The 22,478-nt window shown below is 44.9% G+C and overlaps 1 protein-coding gene across 2 annotated transcripts in view; it reads right to left on the minus strand.

The window, feature by feature from the left end:
* Positions 1-21,852, minus strand: part of USP54 (ubiquitin specific peptidase 54) — a 132,636-nt gene extending 110,784 nt beyond the window's left edge. For both annotated transcript variants that reach the window (XM_088475465.1, XM_088475461.1), the window contains exon 1: positions 21,544-21,852. The gene's annotated coding sequence lies outside the window, so the exon portion shown is untranslated. The remainder of the gene's footprint in view (positions 1-21,543) is intronic.
* Between the last annotated feature and the right edge of the window lie 626 nt (positions 21,853-22,478).

The following is a 22,478-nucleotide window of genomic DNA, read 5'->3' on the forward strand; positions in this document are numbered from 1 at the left end:
CAGTCATCCTCCTCTCTACCCCGCGGCCGCTCCCAAAATGCCATGACTGCGCTCCCCTTCCCCCATCCCTATCCCACACACTGCGCTCCCCTTCCCCCATCCCCATCCCACACACTGCGCTCCCCTTCCCCCATCCACATCCCACACACTGCGCTCCCCTTCCCCCATCCACATCCCACACACTGCGCTCCCCTTCCCCCATCCACATCCCACACACTGCGCTCCCCTTCCCCCATCCACATCCCACACACTGCGCTCCCCTTCCCCCATCCACATCCCACACATGGCTCCCCTTCCCCCATCCACATCCCACACATGGCTCCCTTTCCCCTATCCACATCCCACACATGGCTCCCCTTCCCCTATCCACATCCCACACATGGCTCCCCTTCCCATATCCACATCCCACACATGGCTCCCTTTCCCATATCCACATCCCACACATGGCTCCCCTTCCCCTATCCACATCCCACACATGGCTCCCCTTTCCCTATCCACATCCCACACATGGCTCCCCTTTCCCTATCCACATCCCACACATGGCTCCCCTTCCCCCTTCCACATCCCACACATGGCTCCCTTTCCCCCATCCACATCCCACACATGGCTCCCCTTCCCCTATCCACATCCCACACATGGCTCCCCTTCCCCCATCCACATCCCACACATGGCTCCCCTTCCCCCATCCACATCCCACACATGGCTTCCGTTCACCTTTGTTTTCCCATTCCTTTCCTTCTCCCAATACCACAGCATGAATTTACCTAATCTCCCCTCACTGCAGTGCACATAACTTACATACTGAGAGCAGGGTAGAAAAAACAAACAAAACTTTTTTGTGCCGGGTAATGTAATCCCGGCCCTCCGTGCCTGATTTATTGCAGTGTAGCAGCGCAAGCACAGGGGAACCCAGCCATAGTCAGTGCAGTGAGCATACTGTTCCTGTCAGGGAGGAGGGGAGGGAGCAGCTAGAGCTGGGTCAGAGGTCGGTGGGCCCGGGAGTACAGCTAGGACCTGCTGACGCCGCTACTGTGATTTAAAAAAAATTAAATGGGGACTCAGTGGTGCCCTCCAGGGGAAGGCGCTCCGGGCGATGGCTCTGTTAGCCCGCCCCTACAACGGTCCCTGGATATACTATTAGGCCACCTGTGTTTAAGTATGGATAGCCTGAAAACGTGGACTCTTAAGGGGGTACACACCTAAAAGATATATCTCGTCTGATCTGCAGATATATCTCCAGATGATGTTTTTTCATACACACTGAACAACCATCATCTGCCATCTGGCCGCGGGTCCAGCTGGCTGGAGGTCGCGTTGCGTCCCCCCTCTCCGCGGTCTCTGCAGCAAGTGTCGTACACACAGCACTATGAGCAGATATATCGGCCATCGGCTGTGCTACACAGCCAACACGATATGACTGAAAACGACGTCATTCAGAGACATATCATCTGTACACACTAGCCGACGCACCCATGATATATCGGCCGTTCAACTGAATGGCCGATATATCGCCCAGTGTGTCCCCAGCATTAGGGTGCCTTGAGGACAGAGTTTGAGAACCACTGCACTACACATTTGTGAAAACAAAAGCACATCATTAGAAAGCACTGTGTGCACACAAACAGATCAACAGACTGGGAGGAATTCTATTTAAGTACTATGACAGTTTGCCAAATGAATCACAGGCTCTGTACATCAGACTGCTTTATTGATTTTGTCAACTGAAACAGAACTTAAATCAATAACCATGACCATAATCGAGTGGGTAAACCAGAACACGTTCATTATTGTTGGAGCAGATTGTCATGACATTACAAAATCCTGTTTGATATGGGAGATATGTACATATACACACAAACTGCATCATGGATCAATACAAATAAAGTTCTTCAGGGCCAGCAATGTGTCATTCAGCCAAATAAATACAAAGAGCAGAATTAGCATATCAAGGCTCAAGCAAATTCTTTGTTTTCATGACAACTTACAACCATTCCTGTATCTCTGGGCTCTGATTGGTTAGTGCTGCTTTCCAATTCGCCATAAAGATTATTCTGCTAGAGAGAAAATGTCTAAATAAAGACAGCTTCACAGAGCACTGTGGCCCAGGACTGCAGTCCCTGAGGCTGAAGCAACTGACAGCTATGCTAATGATAAGGCTGATATACCAGGAGCTGACAGAAACACAAACCATCTATTCTGCACAGGCACCAGTACAAGAGTAGACACGGTTACACCTGTTCCTCTTATTCTCTGGCACAGCAAAACACGACCTATCTTACGGATGATTTATTTCTATAAAAGAGGATACACAAAGATAGCTATTTATAGATATATAAAATAAAACAGCCATTGACAAGAATAAAAAAAAAATGGCTCACATTACTATGTTGAGGTGTGCTTTTTTGATTTGAAGTACATAGATAGAGATAACAGGCACACACATATTATATTTCTAATATACAGCTGCACCCTCCTCCTTCTACTCTAGACTACAGTGCAGCATCCACCACGGGAATCTCTATTCAAAGCATTATGGGCATCACACAGAGCAATAACAGTTATTACCTAAAATAGTAAGCCAATAGCAGGCTATCTCCCTTCCCCTTATATTAACCATTACATTTCTGAATATGGCAGCCTCATACAATGCACTAATATCTCTAGGCTGTTTCACCCGCGCTGGCAGCTGAAGTTAATACACAGCGCTGCCTTTTCCATTGCAGTAAGTGGGTCAACAAACGGCAATATTGGAGAGGACATGTAATCATGTGATCGCTGCACGCAGGCCTCTGCCCAAGATGCTTCTCCCTCTACCAGTAAAGCCTGCATGATTTAGAATCGCAGCTTAAAAATTCATACAGGATTTCAATTCCCGCCCCCCAACATAGTTCTATGAGAAATGTAATGTAAATAATAAATTGTATAAGAAAGAGAATGTTTTATTTTCTAGCAGCATTATATAGCAAATCAGCTACCCTGGTATTATATGTGCAGTTGCATTCCGCGCACAGAGAACTGCTTACGATTTCTATATGTAGCAATTATTGATCTCTTTACAATGCACACGTGTTATAAACCAGAGAATGAAACACTGTATGCAGTTCCTATCGGATTGTAATGGGAAGGAAATCACAGCAGCTCTAATGTAGTCATAACCAATAACTCAGGTTAGGTTACAGATGTGTCTTCATACACTTATCCTTCTGGCGCCATACGGAGCGAGACGCTTGGTGCGATTTTCATCAGTTAGGCATTTTAGCACACATATTGGGCCTGATTCGGTGTTGCATGCAAACCTCATGGTCTACATACAACTCCGATGGTACCCGATCGGCGCATGCGCAGGATCTGTACTGCACATGTGTGGATCAGTGTGTGCGACGACGGTTGCAGAACCTCCTAAGCTGCAGCATGATTGATAGGACGCCTCCTGCGGCATTAGCATATTGTCACACAGATGCTGCATACAAAGACACAGTGGCTGTGTCATAGCATACAAGTCTTAATCAGGCACATAGCGTACTAGGGCCCTGATTCAAACCCGCTCGCAGGTCTAAAGGGCGTTTTTAATTTTTTTATTTTTAGGTCCGGCCTTCTGGCCCTCGCTAAGCTGTGGGTGACCACCCACAGCTTTTGCGAGCAGCCAGGTGATGGTCGCAAACATCGGCCTTGCGACAAGACACTTGTGGTAGGGTCTTGTCTGCCGCAAACCCCAGTGAGCTTCCGGCTCTAATAGGGCCGAAAGCTCACTACTGACATCACTGGTGATGTCAATAGGGCCACCCTCAAACGGCAGGCGTTCCTTCGGTAATGCCTCCGTTTGGCCAGCCATCCCCCCTCCCCTCCAATGAACATTGACAACCGCCCCATTTTGCTGCAAGCCCCGGAGCAAGTGATTTCTCGCTCGCTCCGGGGCTCGCGCACGCCGCACTGCCCGGCCATCGACCCGCTTGCGAGCGGGTCTGACTCAGGCCCTAGGTTCTTAGGATTAGGGTTTTGGGGTTTTTTGCCAAGGAAGTTGTCAAATGTTGCAGCTAAACCAGACCTCATATCAGACCTGTCTTTTAACCGTTTACCCTGGATTGAGTACTTTGTACTAAATTTTGCTACTTTTTCCTTAATGCTGCATCTTCGTTCACTTATTAGTTTAGTCACAAAGTCCGTTCTGCGCTAAACAGGGCGATTCGAGGATAGGTGTTGACACATCTGTGCATTAGCGCACTGCACATTTTGCCATAGCCCACCTCTACTATTCAATAAAAAACAGTGACCTTTATACACCTACACTCTGGTACAGCATGGCAAAATATACATACAGAAAGCACAATCCCCCCCCAGTCCACTTTGATGTTTAGCAAATTATTGCCTGTACAGTACTGGATGTCACAGGAGCACAGCAGTTTATCTCTTTGAATGAAATTTAAGCTTAAAGGTATTTTAGTTTACCCAAATAGCAGAGTTAACACCCAAACTAGTGGGATGATGTACTCACGTTGTATAGCACAAATTAACAGATGCCTAAGGAACTTTGGGCCCCATTTTATAACGATGCTTATAAGCAGCAACATATTTAGTTTAATATTGCACGGATACTAACAAATATGCTGCTGGTATTTAACATTATTTACCCCTCCTCGAAGGCATCCTCCCCTCTGTTTCTGGCAGCAGCCTATCGCTGCCAGTGATGGACTGTAGTGTCATGCGCATGCATGATGGCCAGTCTGCCCATGCCCATGATGCTTTCACCTGGCGGGGACACAGCAAAGCCTGAAAGACTTCTCTTTAGCTGGAGAGGCTGTTGCCATGTCCCCATTGCTGGCATATCGGTCTAGTGTGTGGCCTGCTTTAGGGTTAGGCACCCCCGCGGGAGGGTTAGGTTTAGCATAGGGCAGGCCTGGCCAACTTGTGGCACTCCAGCTGTTGTGAAACTGCAAGTCCCAAGATACCATGCCACAGTTTTGCTATTAGGGAGTGCTAAAACTGTGGCAGGGCATGCTGGGACTTGTAGTTTCACAACAGCTGGAAAGCCACAGGTTGGCCAGGCCAGGGATAGGGGAAGGGGGGGTTAGGGTTAGGCACCTCCGGGGGAGGTTATGGTCATATGGTTAGGCACCCCCACCCCCGGGAGACATGTTTAGGCTGTGGGGAAGGGGGGGGGGTTAGGGTTAGGCACTAGGGGGAGAGGTTAGGGTTAGGCACCCCTAAAGGAGGGTTAGGGTAGGGGATAGGGTTAGGGGTACTTACCTAAACTAGCGATCGGGATCTTCACCCCTGCCAGGATTAGAACCATGCAGCCGGCGGTATTACATACTGATTCCCTGCAGCACCTGGTTAGGTTTTTCATTAGTATACATCCAATTACTTGGAAATAAATTACTTGCCAAGCAGTGAAACACGCTACTATAATTGTTTTACTATTTTTAAAGGAATAAGTATCTGTATAGACTAAGACTGGTGATTACTGTTGCTACAGGTTTACCACACTGTTAGGTCCATAATATGGAAGTCTAATTTAGACAGTCAACCACACCAATCCCATCCATTCCACTGGTGAAAGTAGCAGTCATCACTATCAGTGGAGATTTGCGCCAACCCAATCCTTGCTGCAAAAATTAGTCTGAAAACAGATGGATCTCATCTTAGGATACTTATACTGCGAGCTACGAGTTGTATCTATGTGTGAAAGCCCACGTCACCCAATGACACCCGCAGTTGCAATAAAGCGCTAATTATTGCATGCCCAGCTGAATCAGGCCCTATTTTTGTATAATCTGCCCTCCCTATAAAGTTTAAGCTCTTGCACAAAGGTTTCAGTTGGTATGAGTACAACGCTCCCTTATGTAAGCAGTTGTTGAACTGAGGTTATCAGTTAGTGAATCCATGCAAATATTTCCACAAGTCAGTCAAGAAAGTTCATTAAAAGTAGGAGGAGGGCAAAAACTAGATTTATAAAGAGGGGCTCACAAGCTAAATCTAGCATAAATAAGCCTCCATCTCAACACAATAGAAGAGCAATGCTCATGTGCCACCATGGAATCACCTAGCCAAGAGGTATATTAATGCTTGAGGAGGCCCACGTGCACCTGTGAGTAGCGGGCCCGTCCAGATCTTACCTGGTGCTGGCAAGCGGGTTACCCCTCCTTCGTGGTGACATCCTCCCAGTTATATTTGTGAAGATGACACATGCATACAAGATAGCAAAGCGTCAGTGGGATGATGGCGTCACATAGGTTGGGGGGGACCTACTTTCTGGTACCAGATAAGTAAACTCTGGGTGCAGGGTGTGTGGAGCCGAAATTCCTCCAATCAGCATTCGAATTTCAGTTTCAGGCCTTGCCATAGGAGTTTCCCTCTCTGGAACTCTGCTCAATAAAACCAACAAAGTATTATGTTGGGAAAGGCATTCAAGGAACTATGGCAGAAACATGGTACACACATTTAAATGCCTATATGCAATACAAGGTCTTACATTGTCTTTTTTTATGCTAAATATATGTTTTCTTCATACAGCCCACCGTTATACTCAGAAGTTGCAAAACTAACAGCTACGGTGCTCAGTTTTGTTTACAAAAAAAAAAAAATAGATTATGATTACATTTGTGTCATTGGGAATAATCTACATTTTAAATCCCGATGTCCCCAGTATAAAACTAAACCGAATATTTATTCATTCTGCCATGCAAGCTAAATAAAAATTATGTAGGCTGCAGTTTGGGAAAAGTTATTAATTATTAATTACAACCGAACTAACAGGCAAGTTACATCACACTTCCATCTCCATAGCGAACGACGCTACACTGACTGCACCTCCTAAACCGTGCTCATCAATAGGAGCCAAATACAAAAATAAAAGGTGCTAACATGTTACTCAAAAACTTGCCATCGAAAAGAAGTGGAAAGCTAAAATATGTTTAAATACATTCCACTGATCTTCTTTATGTGAGTACAGCTGATATGGTCAGCCAGTCACAGGATCAACTATAGGGAGCAATTCTATTAAATGCAATCTTACTTCGCATATTCCTGGCGTGAGGTGCAGAAGATATGCAGTACACACATCTCCCATACTGTTACAAGTCGCGGTCATAACTTGCTTCCCTCTAGCAATTTACCTCTTTCCGGCAGTCTGGTTCCAGTTCAGTCGGTTGCTAGGCGATCTGGACGCCGCAAGATGTCACATGATGTACACAGCATGGCATGATTGGTTCCTTCCCATTTTTGTACATACTGGCCTTTTGCCACATCGCCGACTACAGCGTTCCTTGTGGATTTCTCAGCTCTGCTGCATGGTTAGCGTTCTCATCTCTCCTGGTCATTGCTCTTGCTGTTTCCCCGGCTTCCAGCGGTTCCGTCAACCTCCTGGCTTCTACTGGCTTCCAAGCCGCTCCACCGGTTTTCTAGCTGCTCAGTCAGCCTTCAAGCTACCATCGGCTCTCAAAGCCGCATCACTGGCTTCCAAGCCACTACATTAACTCTTCAAATTGTACTACCGGCTTTCGCCGCACCAACGGTGTACAAGGCCGCACCATCGTCTCTCAAAGCCGCAACACTGGCTTCCAAGCCACTGTATCAACTCTCAAAATTGTACTACTGGCTTTAGCCGCACCATCTGCGTACAAAGCCGCACCATCGTCTCTCAAAGCCGCACCACTGGCTTTCAAGCAACTACATTAACTCTTCAAAAATTGTACTACCAGCTTTAGCCACACCATCGGCTCCCAAAGCCGCATCACTGGCTTCCAAACCACTTCGACTCTTCAAATTGTCGCCTTTAGCCGCATCATCGGCTCTCATAGCCGCACCATTGGCTTCCTAGTCGTACTGCTGACTTTCCTCCCAGTATCTCCTGTTGTTCTCTGGTTTCCAAAAGTAACCAGTGTAAACCTCTACTACCCCGAGTATTAAGTCCAGGCGGCCACTCACGTACCAGTGAACGTCTTCCAGTTCTAAGGGAACAGCGGGTGGTTGTTAGTGGTAGAAGACCTCGTTAGCCTGCATTCTAGGGGTTTACACGGAACAGCCTAGGAATCCATAACATATACAGACAGTGACCCTATGGGGGTGCCAGGTAACATTCACAATGTACGTAGGCTCAATGTAGGGGTGATGTAGGGTGCCACAGCACATCTCTGGTAATTGAATTGTTCTCATAATGTATTACTGCAGATTTCCTTAATCCCAAATTTTTCAGCCCCAGAACACCTGAAAGGGCATACTAGTGACCGCTGATGGGGTAAGTACATCTCCAGCCTGTCCAAATTGATAAATATACATGTATACAGGCTAGTATAAAGCCTGTATACACATGTCAATCAACAAGCTCTAGTTGGACTTATCTGTCGGCGGTCACCGGAAAGCAGGTACGGAGACTGGGCGGACTTACAAAATGCTGCAAGGACTTATAGGGAAATTCCCCTCTGTCCCTGCAGTTTTCGGTATATTGAAGTATTTTCATATAAGACGCCATTCTGAAATGGCGTTACATAAAGGAAATATTTATCTAGTGATTTAACACTTTTTGCTTTGCTGAATAGCAAAAAGCGTTAAAGCACTGGCTGATCCCTACAGTGTGGTATTCTGCGAGCAGGGAATGGAGAAGATAATTGCGTTATCTTCTCCATTATTCCATTGCTGAATAGGGATTTACATAAGAAATACAGAAATCATAGTTTCCATATTTTTTATGTAAAAAAAAAAATCATTGCTGAATAAACCACTCAGTTTCTTAGTTTTGTTGCTACCAAAGTAGTCTAAAATTTTAAACTGTAACTTTATGCAAGGTCATAAAATTTCTACAATTCTGGAAAGGAAATAAATGTTCTAGGTGTCTTGTGATATGTGATAAGATATCGTAGTGTGTTTGCTATTATGTTACTACTTCATCTTTTCCATTTTGTTTGGCAAAACCTAACATGGCATGTAGCTGATTTTTAAAGGGACCATTTGATGGAAAGACCATACCAAACACACATAAAACAATCAATTTTCCATGTGCAATGCTGGATTATATTCAACTTCAAGAATGGAAAAGTAGGAACATTTTTTTAAAAATGCACCTAACCTCTAATACAAATGTGCAAACTGGTTATGGGATACTTACAAGCACAAAAAAAAAAAAAAAATAGAACACATTTGTTTTTGAAATTGTAAAGTAATTGACATCCATTATTGTTTATTCCATATTTGATATAAATCAAACTTTGCGTTGGATTTTTGATTCAATATAATATTTTAAATAATAAAACATATGACAATGACATCAACAAAAACTATGGGACTATTAATCTGATATTTTGTTGCACAGCCTTCAGAGGCAATCAAGAGATTTCTATAGCTCTTAATGAGAATTAGGAGTTTGTTAACAGGTAGTTTGGCCCACTCTTCCTGAGCAAACTGCTCCAGCTGTCTCAGGTTTGATGGGTACCTTCTCCAGACTGCATGTTTCAGCTCTTTCCATAGATGTTATATAGGAATCAGATCAGGGCTCATAGAAGGCCACTTCAGAACAGTCCTGGGTGCTTTTAGCTGTGTGTTGTTCTGTTGGAGGACGCATGACCCCTGATTGAGACAGAGCTATCTGATACTGAGCAGTAGGTTTCTTTTCAGAATGTCTTCATGGTCTTGAGAGTTCATTGTGCCCTGCACAGATTGAAGGCACCCTGTGTGGAAAGCAGTCGGAAAATAAATTCTCTTCGCGGGGAGGTAGCTCCCGGGTTATAAACCCACGACTAGCGGCTTTTTGCTCGCACCCTCCTGATGTACGTGCAGAAATCCAAGCTAACTAGTCCCTCAGGATGAGTCCCATTGTTACCGTGTGTGGTAACAGCATCGCGCCCGGCACTTAAGTCAGAAAATGCAGTTTACTGCGACAAAGCCTGGGGTATGAGTCGCTCTAAACTGCATCTCCCAACTTTTAAGTACCAGGCATAAGGCAATCAATTGAATAGCTATGGGCAATTACCCCGGGAGCAACATCCCCACAAAGAGAACTCAATTCCCCCCCATAGAGATGATGCTCGAGTTTTGACTCAACTGTCCAAAAGGACATTCTCACATAAGCATAGTGGCTTGGCAATATACATTTTAGCAAATTCCAGACTGGCTTTTTTATGTTGTTTTTTCAAAAGTTGCGTCCCTGGGAATCTTCGTCCATGCTCAAAAAGTGTTGGATGGTACGATCCGGCACAGACGTACTTTGACATTGGTGTTCAGCTGGTATCTCCTTGGAAGTTTTCCTTGACTCTTTTTCTACCATTCTCCCTACCCCTCTGTTTAATCTGGGGTTGATGTTCCTCTTGCTGCTGTGTCCAGGGAGGTTGGCTACAGTCCTGTGGACTTTAAACTTCTTAATAATACTTGCAACTGTAGTCATGGGAACATCAAGCTGCTTGGAGATGGTTGACAACTCTCTCCTTTGCTTTCTTTGGTCCATATTTAGTCTGTTGCATACGATGATACCAGGCAGCAGAGTGACTACTCTTCTCCATTTAAATAGGTTGAATGACTGATTAGAGGATTGAAGACATGTGATGCTAATTCAAGAAAGTTATTATTTGGAAACATCACTATAATACAATTATTTATTATCTTTTACAAGTGTTACCAACAGATCTGTCCAGGCCATTTTATAATATTTTTGGAGAAAAAGCAATAATGGGCCCGATTCTGAGTAGTACTCAGACACAATGGTTTACATACTACGATGTTAGAAGATAGGCGTATGCCAAAGTTCCCCAAAGCCGCAGCTCCTTTGGGGGCGCGGCTATCCGGTGATCCCGAAAACTGGGGTGCCGTCCCGTTTGCTAGGAGTGCTGAGGCCAGGGTCAGTGTTTTCTGATGCAGACTTCGTGGCCTCAGCAATGGAACTGCGAGGGCCATCTCGCAGAGGATTCCATGCTGCATCTTAGGATGCAGCACTCAGATCTGTGATGGCAGCAGGAGATGTTGTTTTACCTCAGGGCGCCTGCTGCTGCATTAGCATATTGGACTAAGACCCAATCTCTCTCTTTTCACAGTTTCTTTGCTTTAATTTATAACATACCAAAGGCAGGTATACATGAGACAAAAGCTTTTACTTTCATCAGTTTTCAAGAGGAATGAAGCATTGCTTCAATAAGCTGCATGGGTACCACAAATTTGTCCACATCTGTACCTGATTTGTAAAGGTGTTCATAATAGTGGCTAACATATCAAGGATGCAAATTAAGGAGGACTAGTGTTGTGATGGAAAGTCATGGACACCTTCAGAATAACATTTATCTAAGGCAGGGGTGGGGAACCTTTTTTCTGCCGAGGGTCATTTTGATATATAACATTATTTGAGGGCCCTGTGCAGGCCACTCCCTCTCTGTGTAACATACAACAGGAGCCGGGCCACAATCGCCGGTGATTACATCAATGCACGGAGCATCCGTTGTGACCGTCTGAAGCGTCTTAAGGACACTCCAGGCAGCACTGCTGCATAAATTCTAGCTGCATGGTGCCATTCTAGGCCCCCTGCTAGCCAGATGATGCTAGCAGAAAAAAGCTCAGAGGACCAGACCAAATGATTCTGGGGGCCTTATATGGCCCCTGGGCCTGAGGTTCCCCATCCCTGATCTAAAGCAAGAAATGAGTTAAATTTCAGGTGTGCACATCCGCCAACACACTACAGATATATTGCCCATTCCATTGAATGGGTGATGTATCAGTCAGTGTGTACCCAGCTTAACACATGCAAGTGATTAATTACCCTGCACAAGCTATTGTGACCTGTCTAGCACAGTGATAGTTAACTTGCCATACTCTCCCATTAACCTTTAAAAAGGGATGGCACACTACCCTACAAATCTCAGTAATGAGTTAAACCAATACATTTCATCAAATAGATAGCTATTAGTTGTGACATGTCAGAAGATAGGCGCATGCGCAGGATCTGTAATACGCATGCATCATGCTTCTAATGCAAGATCTCTCATAGTACCCCAAAACAGCTCCATTGGGGTGGGGAGTGGGCGCCCACAATTTTATTACGCATTCCTCTATACCTACCCTACCTGAGACTAGGAGTTGTTCTTCTTGTTCTTTTAGATTGCAGGTAGGTCAGACGGAGGTGGCTGAGCTATTCGGACGGTTAAAGCCCAGGAAGGCACCCGGTCCGGATAGTGTATCCCCATATGTCCTGAAGTCTTGCATTGAGCAGCTGGCCCCTTTTTTCACAAGGATCTTTAATAGATCTCTGGAATTGTGTGTGGTCCCTTCCTGTTTTAAGTGTTCCACAATTGTTCCTGTACAAAATCTGCTATCATTAAATGACTACAGACCAATCGCTTTGACGTCTGCGGTCATGAAAACGTTTGAACGTCTAGTGCTGAACCATCTGAAAGTGACGGCAGGTCCTCGCTTGGGACTCCTTACCATTTGTCTATCGGGTAAATAGGTCAGTGGAGGGTGTGGTCAATATGGGGCTGCATCATGTTCTACAACATCTTGACCTGCCTGGTACATATGCGAGGGTCCTGTTCATCGACCCCAGTTCAGCGTTCAACACGACTGTCCCAGGGATATTGTACTCCAAATTGTTGCATTTGGGGGTTCCAGTATCTACTTGTGAATGGATTGTAGATATCCCAACAGATAGGAAGCAGTATGTGAAAGCACAGGAGGTCACTTCAAGTGTACGAAGGATCAGTACAGGGGCTCCGCAAGGGTGTGTCCTTTCCCCCATGCTCTTCTCTCTGTATACTAATGACTGTTATGCTGGTGAACAATCCGTGCAATTCCTGAAATTTGCAGATGACACCACTGTTATGGTTTGATCAAGGACGGGGACGGGTCTGGATACAGAGAAGAGGTGGATCAGTTGATCCGGTGGTGCTGCAGGAACAATCTCGAGTTAAATCCACTTAAAACAGTAGAGATGGTTGTGGACTTTAGGAGGGGTTCTGCTCCGGTGTCCCTACTTATGATAGATGGCAATGTTGTAGTGGGGGCCCAATAGTGATGCCATTGTCAAAAAAGCTCAGCAAAGATTATACTTTCTGCAGCAGCTTAAAAAGTTTGATCTCCCCGAAGAGTTGCTGATTCTTTTTTACTCTAACATAATTGAGTTGGTGTTATGTTCTTCAGTTATAGTCTGGTTTGGCTCAGCAGCTGCTGAAGCCCTGGGGAGGTGCGAGACATGCCGGCTCTACCTTAACCAACCCTGGCCAATCTGCTCACAAGCAGTGTGCCGGAAACGGCAACCAGGTATTTTATTCATTCTGTAAAAGTTTACCTTCTTGCCGGCGGCCGCCTCACATGTGTGTCTGGTATGGAGAGAGGCCCTGATTCAGAGCCGGACACTCTGACAGAGCGCTCGCTCTGAATCAGGGCCGTCCCTCCTACCTTTTGGAGCGGCCTCCTCCCACAGCTATAGCGACAGGCCAAAATGATGGTCGCGATGGTCAAGACCATCGGGCTTGCGACGAGACCCCTTTGGTGCGTGACCCATAATGACGGCTTGACCCTTGAGATGAGACCCCTTTGGTGCGAGACCCATAACGACGGCATGCGCACTTGGGCAACTCGCGAGCGGGTCTGAATCAGGCCCAGAGACTTTGTAGTTTGGTGACTCTCTCAGGGGCTGTCTTTAGAGTGGGAAACAGGATTCACACAAATCTCTTAACTAAATCCCACTCTTCTAGTGCTTGTTACCTGTTGCCAGAAACTTAGCACCCTAAATCACAAACATTAAAATAAAGAAATAAAACCTAAAACTTTAAGCCAGTGCCTTACTCCAAAGGCACTAAAATCAAGACTGAGCTTAGGGTGAAAGGGGAAGGGTTATACATGGGGTGGGAGCCAGTTTCAATTAAGCTAGTGTCCGACTCTACACCTCAATACGCATAACCCAGAAGTAATGGCATCCCCCAGATGGATGATAAAGGAAGGATCATTGGGGTAGGTCTCCATCCAGTTCATGAGTTGTACTTGTCCAGGAAGGAAGCGGGCAATTAATTTTGTAAGAGATCACTCCCATCCTGATTGTTCCGTTTCAACTGCTTCCGTCGGGCAAGCGCTATAAAGCACGGCTTGTAAAAACTTCCAGACATCAAAATACATTTTTTCCTCAGGCCATTCGCCTGTTGAACAATTGACGGTAGGGTCTGCTTAGTCTTGCAGTAGTGTATTAAGAATAGGATATTTTTCTTTTACGGTCTATTATTTATGTACTGTTTTTATGTTTTATGACTGGATTGTGAGTTCTTGGCGTGTAGTAAACCGGAGCTAAATTCCTGGTATACGGCTGTATACTTGACCAATAAAGTCGATTCTGATATCAAACAAGTGCTACAATCTATAACATACAATTCTTGCAATACAGCAGGTAGAGCCGAGGGGCCGCAGATGAAGGCTAAAGGTGCATACACACACGATTTTTTGAACGATTATCGTTAACGATATCATTTATCGTTCAATCGTTGAATAAATTGTTCACTTTCTGAGTGAAAACAATGAACGATTATCGTTCATGCGCGTTCACGTTTGTAGTTCAGTCAGACTGGCCAACTTAACGATTTTCATCAAGTTAATATGCAAAAATCGTTTGTAGTTCAAAAAAAATCGGTCATTACACTTCAAAAAATCAGATAAGCTGCATACATGCACGTTTTGTTACCAACGATTTTATGAACGATTTTCTGTCAGATTTTTTAAAGTGTAATGAACGATTTTTGCATATTCCCTTAATGAAAATCGTTCAGTTGGTCATTCTGACTGAACTACAAACGTGAACGCACATGAACGATAATCGTTCATAGTTTTCACTCAGAAAGTGAACGATTTTTACAACGATTGAATGATAAACTATATCGTTAACGATAATCGTTCATAAAATCGTTGTGTGTGTATGCACCTTTAATCTGACAAATAAACGTTCAGAAAATCGTTGGTAACAAAATCGTTGTGTGTGTATGCAGCTTTAGAGAGCTATCTGTCACCCATCACTGATCTAGCAGTTCTTAAAACACAGAGGGCGGAATTCAATTGATTCCAGCCCCTATCGCGCCCAACGGAGCTATTCAATTCTTGCTCCTGTCGGGCACGATCAGCTGCCAGCGCTACATTTCAACTCGCAGCCCCAGGGGGATGAGAGCTGAAGTGTGCGAAAAGTGACCTGTTTGGGTGCCCAAACATCACTTTTCGCAGTTGCGCCAAGCACTTTGTCGGGTTTAGCTGCTTTACGCGGCTAAATTTGACCTCTATGGGCGCGATCAGCGCGAAAAACGGCATCAATTGAATAGCGGCCCGCGATCTCCTGTCACTTTAGACGGGAGATCCGGACAGCGTAATCAATTGAATTCCGCCCACAGAATAGCTACAGTACTTGTCATAACAATAACCTGGTAACTTACAGTATAATACATGTAGTCTTGTATGAATAACTGCAAGCAGATTAGTTTCCTGTAAAGATCAATAACCTATGGCAAGTTAAGGTATTACATTACAGACATGTATTGCCTTCCCCTTAAAATCTTAGTCTGTGTCTTCTGGATACTATTCATGTGTGTGTAGTCTGGAAGGCAGATTTACCTAAATTTAACATATGGTAACTTTTCATGATTGGAACCCAGTTCTGGAAACTACATCGCTCATCTGCTGTAAAACTGTAATTGTTTTATAACACTAATATAACCACAAAGATATCCAAAAAGCAATTTCACACTGTACTGAAGTCCACCATGTTTGCAAATGAATATGATGTTCATTCCCAATATCTTTACTAAGCTACAAGACATCTGCTGCAACATAAGCACTGACACACAGACATACACTGACATAAATGTTGAAAGCTAAACTAAACCCAAGTATCAATGCTGCCAAAACAGCCAAATGTTTTTGTGGATCATTAAGGATAAAAGAATCATGTGCATTTATGCAAAAAAAAATAATAAATAAATAAATTGCATCTTATTTTAGATTAGAGAGTGAGTGAAACCACTTTTAGATAATGATGTCATTATTGTTTATTTATATAGAACCATCATATTATTTAGTGCTGACAAAACATATTTGTCATTCGCATCACTCCCTACTCCACAGACGCTCACAGTCTAATTTCACTAACCCACTAGGGCAGTGGTGTCAAACTCGGGCCCTTCAGCTGCACTGGAACTACACACCCCAACATGCACTGCCAGAGTTTTGCTATTAGGGCATGCTAAAACTGTGGCAGGGCATACTGGGATATGTAGTCCCACAGCAGCTGGATGGCCTGAGTCTGACACCACTGCACTAAGGTCTAGCAGCCAATTAACCTACTAGATCACAGGTTCTCAAACTCGGTCCTCAGGACCCCAAACAGTGCATGTTTTCCATGTCTCCTCACAGAATCACAAGAGAAAAAAATTAACTCCACCTGTGGAACTTTTAAAATGTGTCAGTGAGCAATGAACGCACCTGCTAGGTAACATGGAAAACGTGAACTGTGTGGTGTCCTGAGGACTGAGGGACTGATTCAGAGCCACTCGTAAGCAGCCGCTCGTTCTCTCCGAGCGATGTTCGCACATCTGCGCATGGGTCGTAATGCGCATGCGCCAACCAGTCAGTGCGGTCGGAAAACGTGTGTTCGCAAAATTGCAAGTGCCTGCCAATTTGAGTGACATGATGAGGCGTTTGTGGGTGGTAACAGGGGAAGGTGCTTGAAAACGGGGAGTGGAGATCCGAACGCAGGCGTGCCAAACGGTCCAAACGGGCGTTTTAAGGGTGTGCATATTTAACAAAGCAGCGTCATCGACCACGTCACTTGGTTGTCTCTTAGCCTGAACTGTTCGCATGATTGCGGTAGGAAAATCCAACCACAAGCACTGCGAGCAGTTCAGACGCCTTTCGATGTACTCGATTAATCTAATAAATAGCGGAGATAACGTATGATGCGAGCGGCCAGGGGGCGTCTTTACAAAATAGCGACCGCATGTTTAATTCGCTCGCTCAGACATAGAGGCGTCAACAGACCGCAAAGAGCGAGCGCTCAATTTAAATAACCGGCCCCTTTTTCTGAACGAGCGAGCGCAAATAGCGTCCGGCTCTGAATCAGGCCCTGAGTTTGAGAACCTCTGTACTAGATATTTGTGGAGCGTGACCACCCAAGGTATACACAAACATGGGAAGAACGTACAAACTCCACACATAGTAAATCAAAGCATGTGTGTTACTAAACCAAAATACTACGGCTGTGTCCTCACTTACTGGGTTTCTGTTCACCATATGGCACTACCGAGGTGCTACGAAAGGAGTAGTGTACAGTATTTTTCATCTTAGTCACATCACAGACGCAGCGAAAAGCCACTCACAGTGTACTGGGGAAACTATGCTGTGACTTTAACCACAGAATTATTGGTTTTATAGACGTACAAAGTCGCAGATGAAGTACAACAGGACCTGGAGCATAAGAGCCCTTTTAACACAGAAGTACACGCCATTGATCAGTGTACACTAGCAATGCAGTTTTGTTGCTTCTATGTATTTTTAATCCAAAAATGCAAATAAGACAAACATATTGAGCAAAAAGTTGCTCGGCAAGGTCAAGTCGCACAAGACCTGGAATGCAGAGAGGGGCTATTTGCACAACTGAAGCAACAATAAAAAAATGGGACACAACTGTATATCCTAAAGAAGTGAGGTGTATTAGTTAAGCATGTCTACCAGACATATTTTTCCCATTTTGTGCCCTACACAGCCACCCATAAATTATCTGTTTACTCTTTTAGACTACATATCCACTGAGATTTGAGATACTTTTTATGGTTTAAACCCTTGTAAAAGAGCATATCAACTTAAATCAATAAACCAGTGGTTCCCATACAGTCCGCCGCGGACCGCAGGGAAGCTGCTGTCAGTTTTTCCCTATAATCTGCATCGTGTTTGGATCCGGAGCAGAGGAGGGGCAAGGGTTAGGTGCTGTCACAGGAGGGGGACGCAGCCGGAGGGAAGCTGCTCTTATCACTATTGGAGCCGGAGGCATGACGGGGCGGTGCGGAGGATGGCGGTCAGATGTGATTGCACAGGAGCAGGCAGTGGGCTGGGCTGCCTGTTTTTTGACGCTGCGGCTGGAGGATCTGAGGAGCTGGCGGAACGGCTGTGGCGCTGGAGAGCTGTAGTAAAGGTAAGTAACGTTAGCTCCTGTGGAAACTATAGGGAGGGGGGTAAAAAGCTATGAGTGGCACACACTGTCTGTATATTATCTATGGGGTGGGGGGGACAGTTATGAGCGGCACTGGCACTGTCTGTATACTAACTATAGGGAGGGGGGTGTGGGGGGGGGGAACAGCTATGAGCGGCACTGGCACTGTCTGTATACTAACTATAGGGAGGGGGTGAGGGGGAACAGCTATGAGCGGCACTGTCTGTATACTAACTATAGGGAGGGGGGTGTGGGGGAACAGCTATGAGTGGCACTGGCACTGTCTGTATACTAACTATAGGGAGGGGAGGGGGGGGGAACAGCTATGAGTGGCACTGGAACTGTCTGTATACTAACTATAGGGAGGGGTGGGGGGGAACAGCTATGAGTGGCACTGGCACTGTCTGTATACTAACTATAGGGAGGGGTGGGGGGGGAACAGTTATGAGTGGCACTGGCACTGTCTGTATACTAACTATAGGGAGGGGTGGGGGGGGGAACAGCTATGAGTGGCACTGGCACTGTCTGTATACTAACTATAGGGAGGGGTGGGGGAACAGCTATGAGTGGCACTGGCACTGTCTGTAAACTAACTGTAGGGAGGGGGTGGGGGAACAGCTATGAGTGGCACTGGCACTGTCTGTATACTAACTGTAGGGAGGGGGTGGGGGAAACAGATAGCTATGAGAGGCACTGCTACTGTCTGCAACTATTTGGGTCAAAAAGGTACTGTTCTGTAATTAATTTGGATTAGGGTTGCCTTGAAAAAAATGAAGGAGACCGTAAGGGTGCCTTGAACTGAAAAAGTTTGGGAACCACTGCAATAGACGTTTCATGCGTTTTTACCAGGCACTAAAAAGGTTAATAATCATAGGAGTAGCATGATTTACAAAGCGTTGTAACATGGCAAACGTACAGGAATGGAAACAATGCAAGTAAAAATGCAGATGGGCCTGGTAATACTGGGAGTAATGATTCTGAGTGTCAGATTTGTTAAAAGTGCATATTCCAAATGCCAGTGGAGAAGTACCCTGATGCGGAGTTTGATCAAGAATGGATATACATTCCACCACACACACACACACACAACGGCTTGCATGTAAAACCACAATACAATCTAATACAGAAATGGGCAATCTAATTCTCTTTGGGGGCCGCGGTAGGCAGCCCTCTAACATTCAAGAGAGCCACTCAGGGCCGGATTTCAAGATTTACGCTAATGCAATTGCAACTGCATTCTCTCGCTGATCGAAGGTGCTAAAATATGCTAATGCCTTCCAAAGCGTAGCCGAGCTTAGGGACGGCGACTGCTGCCGTCTCATATCTATCCGACGACGTGCAACAACGTAAACATCGGTAACAACGACGCAGATCGAGCAGCCACGCAGCATGTAAGTCAAGTGTTACCAGCTGCAACTACTGCAGCTCTTCTGACATGCAAAGATCTCTCATGCTGTGAAGGGAATCGCAATGTCTAATTTATGCACGCTCAATAAACGGCGTTTAAACGCCTGAGTTTTTCTAACCACCCCTGTTACCACTCCCAAACTCTGACTACCTGCCACTCACTCTGCAAGTGAATCCTCTGTGTGATTGCAATCACAGACCACTCGCTCACTGCAACTTACACGCATTCGCTGTGGCAAACAATCGCTCGATCTGCGTAAATATCAGCATTACTACCATCTCTAAATTAGGCCCTTATTACTCTTAGGGGTTGATTAAATTAGCTGTGAGTGGTGCAACCGTGTGGAAATACCAGCAACGGCCCTCAACTCCCCTCGCAGCCCAATCTCGCCCTGGACTCACAGATTTTTGTACACATCCCAATTGGAGCTGCAAACAAAAATCAGCTAGTCCAGAGCTTCCATAAGTGCAGCATGTAGCCTCACTCCCACGGACTTGTGGGGCAAGCTAATTGAATGGACCCCTTAACCTCAATAGTAAGTTAAAGGAATACACTTAATTAATGAAAGAGGCACCTTTCTGTAATAACATACTAGTAGGAATTTTAAACATGTGCTACAATCTATAACAAACAAATATGACAGCAAAGCGCAAAGGAACTGGGTGCTGTAAGTAAAGGCTTGGAGCACCACATGAAGCCCATAACTTTTCCTGTATATACCAGACAAAGGTTATGCTGCATTTTTGCAAGTAACAAAAAGTTTGCACAGCACACATGTGATTTGTAAAAAAGTTAAATTATTCCTATTCTCATTTCCATTTTCTGTTCAAACTACATAGACAAAGGTCCTTATAACTAGTATGCAAGCTTTAATCCCATATTAAAAAGACATTTATTTTTAACAGCAAGTGAATATAACTTTATGTAAGAAATCCTGTGTGTGTTTAGTGTCAATACACAAAATACTGAGGTATAAAGTCAAATGTTAAGGATTATAAATGTATTTTTCAGCAGCATTATAAGTGTACATGTAGTTTACATTTTTTTTGTTTTGTTTTTAATTTTTTAACTAGAAATTTTACAGGACCCAAACAACCGGCCGCTGCGATTATTAAATTGCGGTTGCCTGTACAGTATAGAAGGCAATCCTTGTATTTTAGGAGGCAAAAATAATGAACTGCAAACTATTTACTTGAAGAAAATATCTATACACCAACAAATTTGTTTTTTAGCAACACTGCACATTTACTTCAATGGGGGGAATTCAATTAAAAATTATGTGCTGCTGCGGCATACATGTTCGTAATACCGTAAATATCCAAAATCGCAAGTTTTCCGTTGCACCTTCATGGGATGAGAGGTAAAACTTGCAATGCCAGCGGGTGCAATGTTCGTCCAATTGAATTCCCCCAATGAATGTGTTCTCTCATAGGTCTCCACATGCATTTATAATATGCATCCTTGCTGCATCCACTGACTTGTTTGATTACAAGACATGATGGGCCTAACATATAGGTCTAACCCATTTTCTACACTGCCATTTATACCCAGAAGACATGTCATGAAGTAAATGTACAGCAAATCTACATACTGTTGTTTACACTGGAGGAAAATCTCCACACTGCCTAGAAACAAGATCTATATGGTGTGCAATGATTAACTTGGGACCAGATCAACACGAAAATTCAGTGGACATCTTACTGCAAGAGATCTGCTGCGCATAAGATGCTGATAATAAAAATAAATAAACGAACGAACGACGGCTGCAGAGCAGAAGCAGGTCAGTGTGTTGCAGCGCAGTTTAGGCCCGGGTGGCAGAGCTTGGGTGAGCAGCAGCAGCACAGATCTGGGTTGTGCTCGGTGTAATCAGTCCCTGGCCTGCAGTTCGTAAGTTATATAAACAACACTGTGTCACCTTCAGGCTGCAGAGCACGGTTGTGCACTGCAGAGCCCGGGCTGAGGCAGCAGGAATACAGCGATCTGGGATACTCACTGCACGCAGTCCGGAACGGCTCCGTCTAATCCCCCCATCTGGAGTGTTGCAATTAGGGAAATCTCTCGTTCTGCATCCGTCTGTGCCGTCTCTTCCCTCCTGGGCAGGTCTCGTTAGAAGGATGACATCATCCCCTCAGACATGCACCTGATTCTCAGGATACGGCCCCTCCTCCCACACACAGGTCATTGTGTTCCTTAAAGGGGCTGCTGCTGCACGGCGGCTGTAATCTGCTTTTCAGCCCCTTCTGATGCTGCTGCCGACAGGCTGCGGCTTAGTGGGGAGCAGCCAATGCGAGTCAGTGCTGTGTATAGCAATCGCTGCAGGATGTACAGTGCCCATGCACACTGACGCTGCCTCTGCCACTACATGGCCTCACTGCTCCAATCACGCACAGGATGGACTGGGGCTATTGCCCATGTTTTAAATGGAGGACATTGCCAAGGTCTGAACATGTAAGATTGTATTTTAGTCAGTTCTTGTTAATAATTTGGTTTTGCCTTCTGTATAATATTATTATCATATTTTATTTATAAAGTGCCACAAGGTTTTTGTAAGCATCAATTTTACACTGATAACTCGCGACATTGGTTGTCAGCAGTGTCGTCTCTGCCCCTGGTTGTTTTTTTTTATCAGACTATTGAAATGTTGACTGTTAATAGAAATGGGAAACATGCACAGTTTTACATTGCTGTAAAGCAGTGGTTCTCAAACTCTGTCCTCAGGACCCCACACAGGTCACGTTTTCCAGGTCACCCAGCAGGTGCACAGGTGTATTCATTACTCAAGGCCCCCATACATCAGAGATTGATTGCAGCAATCGTGCAATTTACATCGATTGTGTATAAAATTATTTCCCTTATTCAATCGATTGCTGCAATCAATCTCTGATGTATGGGGGCATTCACTGATACATTTTAAGAAATCCACAGGTG

The sequence above is a fragment of the Taudactylus pleione genome, unplaced genomic scaffold, assembly GCF_031769625.1.
Source record: "Taudactylus pleione unplaced genomic scaffold, aTauple2 ptg000016l, whole genome shotgun sequence".
NCBI lineage: Eukaryota > Metazoa > Chordata > Amphibia > Anura > Myobatrachidae > Taudactylus > Taudactylus pleione.